The sequence below is a fragment of the Oreochromis aureus genome, linkage group 15, assembly GCF_013358895.1.
Source record: "Oreochromis aureus strain Israel breed Guangdong linkage group 15, ZZ_aureus, whole genome shotgun sequence".
In the NCBI taxonomy this organism is placed as follows: Eukaryota; Metazoa; Chordata; class Actinopteri; order Cichliformes; family Cichlidae; genus Oreochromis; species Oreochromis aureus.
Window position 1 is genome coordinate 25,984,548 of NC_052956.1, and position 9,401 is coordinate 25,993,948.

Here is a 9,401-nt window from a genome sequence, read left to right on the forward strand (position 1 = left end):
TCTGGTATGCATTACAGAAATGTAGCAGTGACAATAATATTGTATGCTGTAATCGTACTGGGCAATTACTGATACAAAAAAACTGTTTTATTCTGTGAATAAAAGTATATGTTTTTGTCAATATACCATGGTAATAACAGAAGTGAAACGCAATATTCTGTCAGGACAATTCACTATTTATGCACAAAGGAGCATAGCGCGACCATTTCTGTTCAGTGGCAGACTTGCTTGTAACCTAAATCAAGAATTATGTTATGAAAAATGACGTATTAACTACAACAAAACACTGACCTTTGTGGAAATGCTTGGAGCAGACTAACATGTGAGCTGGAGTGTTCTGGGACGTTATATTTGGTCTTCGAATGGCTGCAATCCAGGCCATCCGTCGGCTCTTTGTTACTTCAGAAACATGGTTTGAACAATTTCTCTTCAACGACGTAATCCGATAACAACCGATCTCTTTACCCGTCGTCTTCCCGTGGCTGTCATGCGACCGGCTATTGCAGTTAATAATACAAAAGCTTCTTGCCATTTTTTGTGTTTCTTTTTATCGCTGTGTGACTGTTTTCATGTGAAAGCCTGCGTGCGCTAGTACCACTTGCCACTCGTGCCCAGAATCCTTTGCGGTTTTACCCCTGAATGACGTCACATTTTCAATCTCTATTCTGCTCAGGAAGGGGGGGGGGTGCGTAACTCAAATGTGCTGTTAGCATGTTAGCAGAGCGATGCTACTGTGAACTGATGAGCTATTGTCTTGATGTGAGCTTTCTACTCAGGGTTTTTTCTTCCAGTCCAGAGCAGAAATTTTTTGTTAATAAACTGGCTGTTGTTTTTTTCCCCCCACAATTTTGATTATAAGTTTGCTAACAGTAACAGGGATGAGTCAGTGAATAAGTCAGTTGGACTTGTGAATCATGATTTACGAGTCAGTAAAGTGACTCTCGAGTATTGAATGATTCGTTCATGACTCGCACATCACTATTTGGCAGCAACATGAACAGTGCCACTGTAAGCGTCACTGCAGAAACTCTCAAGCCATCGGAGTATTCATCTCACTTGAATTCGCACTTGAAATCTCACACTGATACAGTGTTTGAAAAGCTTTGAAACAGTGGTTGAGTCAATTCTGAAATACAAAGTCAAAGGACAAGTTCATTCTAAGCTTCATTAATGTTAACATGTACTGCTGAAAACATGTTAAACAAGATTTAAGTTTGAGAAAAGCAGCCACAAAATGAAAAACTGTCATGAGAATTGTGTATGTTGGTAAACCAGTAAGAATATCAACCCTTTTATCATCATTATGGAAGCTTATTTCATTCAGTGTAGTGTTATTCGTTTTTTCTTTCAGCAACACATTTTCAGTCCTCAAAGCTTGGCATTCTTGCTCAAGAGATTGGAGGCATTTACCACATGTTTCAGTGCTACATAATAGAACATTCTCATGGAGAACAGGCTGGACATCATTTCCAGGTTCTTCATTGGTGGAGTCCTTCAAATGCTGTGAGATGCGAGTGTGATGGCATCAGCCACACAGGGGTGAATCAGTTTATTTTTCACTTTATTAGTTTGCTTTGTAGTTTTCTTCATTAAGTTAATTCATTAATCATTTTGTTAAACCTAACACTGGTATTATGAGGCGCACATAGTAACATTGTGTGGTTTTCTAAAATGTTTTGTTATATTAATTATGTTTCTCTCTTTGAGTTACCTGGGTTTGGGCGGTGGCTGTTTCCTGTCTGGGCAAAAGGCGTGGCTGAGGACTCTGAGAACAAAATGCCTGCTCAGCAGGACCAACCATGGGCTTACCAGGAGCAGGGGTGTTTTAGGTTTAGTTAGGTTATTCTGTGCTTAGTTAATATTAATGTGTGTTTTGTTTTCCCCCCTATTGTGTGTAAATGGTTTGGCCAAATCATTATAAAAGCTATCCTCATGTGTCTTTGTAATTAGGTCAGTTTGTGAGTTAAGTTGTGTCTCACTTTGTTTTGTTTAAGTTTCTGGAAATTATTTTCATAGAGTTATATTTAGTTGACCTCTTTTATGGGCCTGCTAAGTATGTTTTTGAATTTTGTTAATTTTGGACTTTTGAGGGTTAAAATAAAGAAACCCTTTTGAAGATACTTTTTTGCCTGTGTCCTCTATGCTTTGGCTGCTTGGTCCCTCACAATTGGTGGCAGCAGTGGGATTTGCCAGTTGAGGACACAGTTTTTGTTTTTTTTATTTCTTTGAGGTTTTTTCATCCCCAGAAAAAAGGAAAATGCATCGGGGAGGAAAGGTGGAAAAGAAGAAAGGAGTAACTGTTCAGAAGGAAGCTGATGCTGAGGAGGAAATTGGAGTCTCTGAAATGGTGGAGAGCACTGAGGTTGAAGAAAGGGAGCCATCTCTGTTGGATCTGATGTCAATATTGCAAGTTCATATGGGTCAACAGGAGGCTCGGGAAGCAAGGCAGGAAGAGGTAACTGCACGACAAGAACAAAAATTCAAAGCATTGCAACATCAGTTCCAGCTTTTACAGTTAGAGGTGCAGTCCCGGACATCACCAGTACCTGAGCTACCATTACCTACCACAGAGTCATCAGAGTCAAGGGAGCTACCTAACATTTCTAGTTCTCCTCAAGCTCAAGCTGAATCCAGTCAGTCATTATCAGGTCAGTTTTCATTGCATGAACCCAGACTGGAAAAGTTGACTGATAGTGATGATATTGAGCATTTTTGACCACATTTGAACGCATTGCCTTAGCATATCGTTGGGAAAAAAACAGACTGGGTTTTTTAGTTTAATACCACTGCTAACGGGCAAGGCAAGAGGGCATACGTTCATATGGATATTGATGACTCTCTCAGCTATGACAAAGTTAAAGCTGCAATTTTGTCCAAGTATGATGTTAACCCTGAGACCTACAGGCAGCGATTCCGTTCACTGGAAGTCAGGCTTGATGAGAACCCTAAGGAGTTGTATGCTCGACTTAAAGATCTTTACGGGAAATGGATTCAGCCAAAAGGTAAAACGAACCAAGAAATTGGTGAAATAATCATCCTTGAACAATATTTGAGAATGTTGTCCCTAAGCTACAGGTTTGGATTCGAGAGCACAATCCGTCTTCTGCAGCGAAGGCAGCTGAGCTGGCAGAAGTGTTTGTAACTGCCAGGAGGAAAGGACAACCTTGGACCTGTAATGCAAATAAAATGCCAAAGGAAGGCCCCAAATCAGCCCAGATGTACCATCAGAGGCCAGTGTCAGCTGATAAAACTCCTGTGGGTGAGAACCAGTTTGGTGGCAGACCTTTAAAAAATTCAAAAAAGATCTTTTGTTACCTCTGTGGGTTAGAGGGCCACACAAAGCCAATGTGCCCAAAAACTTCAGCTAAGATGGTTCAAATGTGTTTCATGCCACGTCTACATGCTGAACATGGGCTCCAGTGTGACCAGACTGTTAAAATGATATAAATTGAAGCTAATGGAACAACTTTAAGAGCTTTACTTGATTCTGGCAGTTCTCATACACTGATACACAGATTTTGTGCCCCCCAATATTGTCCGTGTTAGTGATATCATCCCCATTTGTTGTGTGCATGGAGATGAGAAGATGTACTCAACAGCTGACATGTACATTAAGGTGAATGGACAGACTTACCTTTTAAATGTTGGGGTGGTTGATAACCTGCCTTATTCAGCTATTCTGGGACGAGATTTTCCAGTGCTTTTTGATTTATTGGAGTCAGACCAGAATCATCAATGCAATGTGGCTGTTACTAGAGCCCAAGCTCAAAAATCTAGTGAAACCTCAGAAGTTTTCAGTGCCTTGCCATTTTTTTTTAATGAGGAATGGGAAGCTGCACCTGGGAAGCCTCGGAAAAGTCGCAGACAGAGGAGACAGGAGAAGTTCCAGCATACTATAGTACGCCCAGAAATGCATACTGATCCAGACTTACCTTTGGGACTTCAAATTCCTGGCAATATAATAGAATTGCAAAAAACTGATCCTAGTTTAGCTTCCTGTTTTCAGCAAGCGGTAGACAAGGACCAAGTAGAGGAGGTAGGCATTAACAAAAGTGACTATGTCTTGCAAAATGGCATACTTTACCATCAGGTGGGCTTACGTCTGAAGCTAGTGGTCCCCCAAGAAGTTAGAGAAACAGTGCTTAATTTGGGACACTCTATTCCCTGGGCTGGCCACCTTGGTAAGCACAAAACCACAGCTCGCATTAAACAACATTTTTTCTGGCCTGGCCTCCATAGAGATGTAACCTACTTCTGTAAGAGCTGTCCTCAGTGCCAAATGACATCCTCCAAAGTTCCTTCCAAAGCTCCACTCAACCACTGCCTATTATTGGTACCCCATTTGAGCGCCTCAGAATGGATATTGTTGGACCCGTTGAGAAGAGTAAGTCAGGGAATCGCTATATGCTTGTAATCACTGATTATGCAACTAAATATCCAGAGGTCTTCCCACTGAAATCTATCAAGGCAAAATCAGTAGCTTTCTGCCTTGTACAGTTCTTCGCAAGAGTAGGGTTCCCACAGGAAATACTGACTGATCAGGGGAGTAACTTTATGTCCAACTTACTAAAACAGGTGTATAAGCTGCTGGGCATTAGAAGCCTGAGGACCACCCCATACCATCCTCAGACTGATGGGCTAACAGAACGGTTCAATCAGACTCTGAAGCAGATGCTCCGGAAGGTGGTAGATAAGAATGGTGCTGATTGGGATCAGTGGCTTCCTTATCTTCTCTTTGCCTACAGGGAAGTGCCACAAGCCTCCACTGGTTTCTCTCCGTTCGAACTTTTGTATGGGTATGAGGTACAAGGACCTCTAGCCCTGTTAAGAAACATCTGGGAGGGAGGCAAGGAAAAGATGGACTCTGTTAACATTGTTTCCTATGTTGTACAGATGAGGGAGCGACTGCAGAAAATGAGTGAGCTTGCTCAGTCAAATATGACCAAAATCCGGCAGAAGCAGAAGTTTTGGTATGACCGAGCAGCTCGTCAGAGGTCTTTTAGTCCTGGACAAAAGGTGTTGGTGCTCCTCCCCACTGACAACAACAAGCTATTGGCTAAGTGGCAAGGGCCCTTTGAGGTTCAGAAGAAATTGGGGTCCACTACTTACCAAGTGTTCATCCCTGGGAAGCCACGCTCCAGCAGGGTTCTGCACATAAATCTTTTGAAGGAATGGGCACAGCGCCCTGAAAAGACAGCAGAAGTGATGCTCATAAGGGGTGTGCCAGAGGAAGAAGAGGTTGGTGAGCAATACTTGCCTTCTGCTGATGTGGTAGATTTTGACCTTAGTCATCTGCCAGATGATAAACAGCTTCAGGTGAGAGCTGCATGCAACTCTGAAGTGTTTAAAGTGAATCCTGGCCGAACAGATAGTTGAGCATGACATTGTCATTAAAGAGGGTGTCTCAGTAAAGCGTTTGAGCTACAGGATTCCAGAACGTCTGCTGACATCCCTGAAGAAGGAAATTGACCTCATGTTGTCCTTGGGGATCATCGAGCCATCAAAGAGTGAGTGGTGTAATCCGGTGGTCCTGGTGCCAAAGAAGGATGAAAGCGTGAGGTTCTGTATAGACTTCAGGTACCTAAACTCAATATCACTGTTTGACTCATACCCCACGCCACGCATTGATGATTTGCTGGAACGGCTGGGGAAGGCAAAGTACTTGACCACACTTGACCTGTGCAAGGGATATTGGCAGGTGCCACTCACGGAGCGATCAAAGAAGTTGACTGCCTTTCGAACACCTTGGGGTCTCTTCCAATTTACAGTGATGCCATTCGGGCTGCATGGGGCTCCAGCAACCTTTCAGAGGTTAATAGACCAGGTACTATGTGGTCTCTCAGACTTTGCATCTGCATATCTTGATGATATTGTCATCTACAGCACCACATGGGAGGAACACTTGGAACATCTGCATGCTGTCTTGACCGTCTTGGTGCTGCTGGGTTGACGGTGAACCCCTCTAAGTGTGTTTTGCCTCTGCTGAGACTGCATACCTGGGCCATGTGATCGGGAATGGGGTGATCAAGCCTCAGGTCAGTAAGATCCAAGCCATTGAGTCTTGTCCTCTCCCACAGACAAGGAAGCAACTAAGATCCTTTTGGGCATGGCAGGCTTTTATCGTCGGTTCATACCACAATTCTCCACCAGGGCAGCTCCACTAACTGATTTGATAGGCATCAAGTGTCCTAATCAGATTAACTGGACAGAGGAGGCTATAGTAGCTTTCAAGGACATCAGTCAATCACTGAGTAGTGAACCAGTTTTGTACAGTCCAGACTTTAATGAGCCCTTTTTCCTTCAAACTGATGCATCTCATAGGGGTCTGGGAGCAGTGCTACTTCAAGGTTTGGAAGGAGAACATCATCCTGTTGCTTATATCAGCCGAAAGCTGTTCCCAAGAGAGGTTCGGTATTCAACGGTGGAAAAGGAGGCCCTTGCCATCAAGTGGGCCCTTGATTCCTTCAGGTACTACCTTCTTGGAAGAGAATTTACCCTGGAGACAGATCACAGTGCACTTCAGTGGATGGAAAAGATGAAAGATAAGAACGGAAGAATCACAAGATGCTACCTTGCTCTGCAACCTTTTCGGTTTGTCATCAAGCACATTCCTGGGAAGAACAACGTTACCGCCGACTTCCCCTCTCGCTGTACCAGCGAGAGTCCTGAAGAGGGTGTGTGTGTGATGGCATCAGCCACACAGGGGTGAATCAGTTTATTTTTCACTTTATTAGTTTGCTTTGTAGTTTTCTTCATTAAGTTAATTCATTAATCATTTTGTTAAACCTAACACTGGTATTATGAGGCGCGCACATAGTAACATTGTGTGGTTTTTCTAAAATGTTTTGTTATATTAATTATGTTTCTCTCTGAGTTACCTGGGTTTGGGCGGTGGCTGTTTCCTGTCTGGGCAAAAGGCGTGGCTGAGGACTCTGAGAACAAAATGCCTGCTCAGCAGGACCAACCATGGGCTTACCAGGAGCAGGGGTGTTTTAGGTTTAGTTAGGTTATTCTGTGCTTAGTTAATATTAATGTGTGTTTTTGTTTTCCCCCCTATTGTGTGTAAATGGTTTGGCCAAATCATTATAAAAGCTATCCTCATGTGTCTTTGTAATTAGGTCAGTTTGTGAGTTAAGTTGTGTCTCACTTTGTTTTGTTTAAGTTTCTGGAAATTATTTTTCATAGAGTTATATTTAGTTGACCTCTTTTATGGGCCTGCTAAGTATGTTTTTTGAATTTTGTTAATTTTGGACTTTTTGAGGGTTAAAATAAAGAAACCCTTTTGAAGATACTTTTTTGCCTGTGTCCTCTATGCTTTGGCTGCTTGGTCCCTCACAGCGAGTTTGGTCTGCAGTAGGATTCTTGCTGTTATCTTGGGGATAATCGCTTGGTTGACTGGTGAAAACACAAAAGAAGTATATTAAGAGAGGTGTTAAGATATAAATCGCATTTTTGTCAATCATTCTATTCATGCAGTATACTACTACAGTACATGATACCACTACAAGCTTGTACTAAACTTTGAACCAATTGTGCAGAAACGTTTTGGTTTATAATTTTACCAAGTAGGATAAAGTGGGGTTGAACAGATAAAGATGATCTTTTACATACATTAATTTAGGTATGATAGTCAGAGACCAAATCAACATGCAACAGAAAAACAAGTAGGTCCAACATATATTACAACAGTTCGCTAGAGAAAGAATTTTATATATTGGATATATTTACCTTGGAGGGATGCCTTTTGCAGATAGCTTTATTTGCTCTATCTGTTGTAGCTTTGCTTTCTGTCTTCTGTTGAACACATCCAGTCTCATTTTTCTTCTCCTCTTCTCTGGAGACGGAACGTAGTTGAAAATAGATGGAATAAAGTCCGGACTCAATGGATTATCGCTCCTTCTGCCTACAAAATAAACAAACATTTAAATATTTCTACTTTAGAGCTTGCTAACTTAGAAAACACGACAGAAAGCCCACGATGCATGCAACTGTGTCGGGGCAATCGTGGCTCAAGAGTTGGGAGTTCGCCTTGTAATTGGAAAGTTGCCGGTTCGAGCCCCGGCTTGGACAGTCTCGGTCGTTGTGTCCTTGGGAAACACACTTCACCCGTTGCCTACTGATGGTGGTCAGAGGGCCCGGTGGCGCCAGTGTCCGGCAGCCTCGCCTCTGTCAGTGCACCCCAGGGTGGCTGTGGCTACAATGTTGCTTTCCATCACCAGTGTGTAAATGGGTGGATGACTGGTTGTGTAAAGCGCTTTGGGGTCCTTAGGGACTAGAAAAGCGCTATACAAATACAGGCCATTTAACTATGTGGTTTTGCACTCATCAGAAGCCACAATGACAGTCTCGTAAATAATGAAAATACTTATGTTAGAAAGCTTGTATTTGGTAACTTAGGTATGAAATGATCGCTGCACAAGCAGAATCCGATGGCTGGAGGGTCCCATCTTTCATTCTTGTTTTGCTTACTCCTGGCTCTTTTAATGGCGCTAATCAATTTAGCTCGCCTTTCCGCATCTTTGGGAATGCGGTAAAACGACGTACCTTTCTTTTTTCCTCGTCTACTTGTACAACCTGGGGTGCAACAGTTCTCATCCATGGTTAGCCTCCTTCACCATGGCAGTCAACCGTGGGGGGGACGAACCTGTGTCATGTCATCTCCCGGAGCTCTGGGAGACATTTAAAAGAAGTGGAGGATCTATCGGTTTTGTGAGGAAACATGAGAGGTAAGTGTGTTAGCCTAACTATTAGCCTAAAAATCAGTCATCAGTATTATATGAATCATGATAAAAACATGCCTACCCCATGCAGGGCTCTAGAGTGCGACCAATTTTTTCGCAAATGCGACCAAATTTTTCAGTGGTGCGACTAACAAAAAAAAAAAAAAAAAACAATCTCTGCAACTCTCCGTGTGGTCAACAACAGACACACATTATGCCCCTATCGTGGACTAAACCAATCAGAGATAGTCAGGGGCGGGACCTCTCTGATTGGCCGTGGTCCAGTTGAAAGTGCAGGTGGAAGAGAAAAGGTGAGTAGCTTGAATAAAGCGATATCAATTCATTAACGGATTCCACACAAAGACGTAAACACAGAGCGGACCCGACGCATCAGAATCAGCTTTGTCTTTCTCGGCTTTCTCACCCCACGGCCCGAACACGGACACGCTGTCGGAGCTTAGCGATTCTGATGCGTCGGGTCCGCGCTGTGTTTCCGTCTTTTTTGCGCTAGATTCTGAGCTGCTGACTCAAATCTCTGTTTTCTGCATTATTCATTCGCTTATTACCCACCAGTCTACCGTTGTTTACAGCGCTGTCGGCCGCTGTCTTTTTCTTTTCTTTTTCTTTTTTTCACTTAAATGACCTCGGACAAGAAAGCCCAATTTCTGCTGTTCAATACTG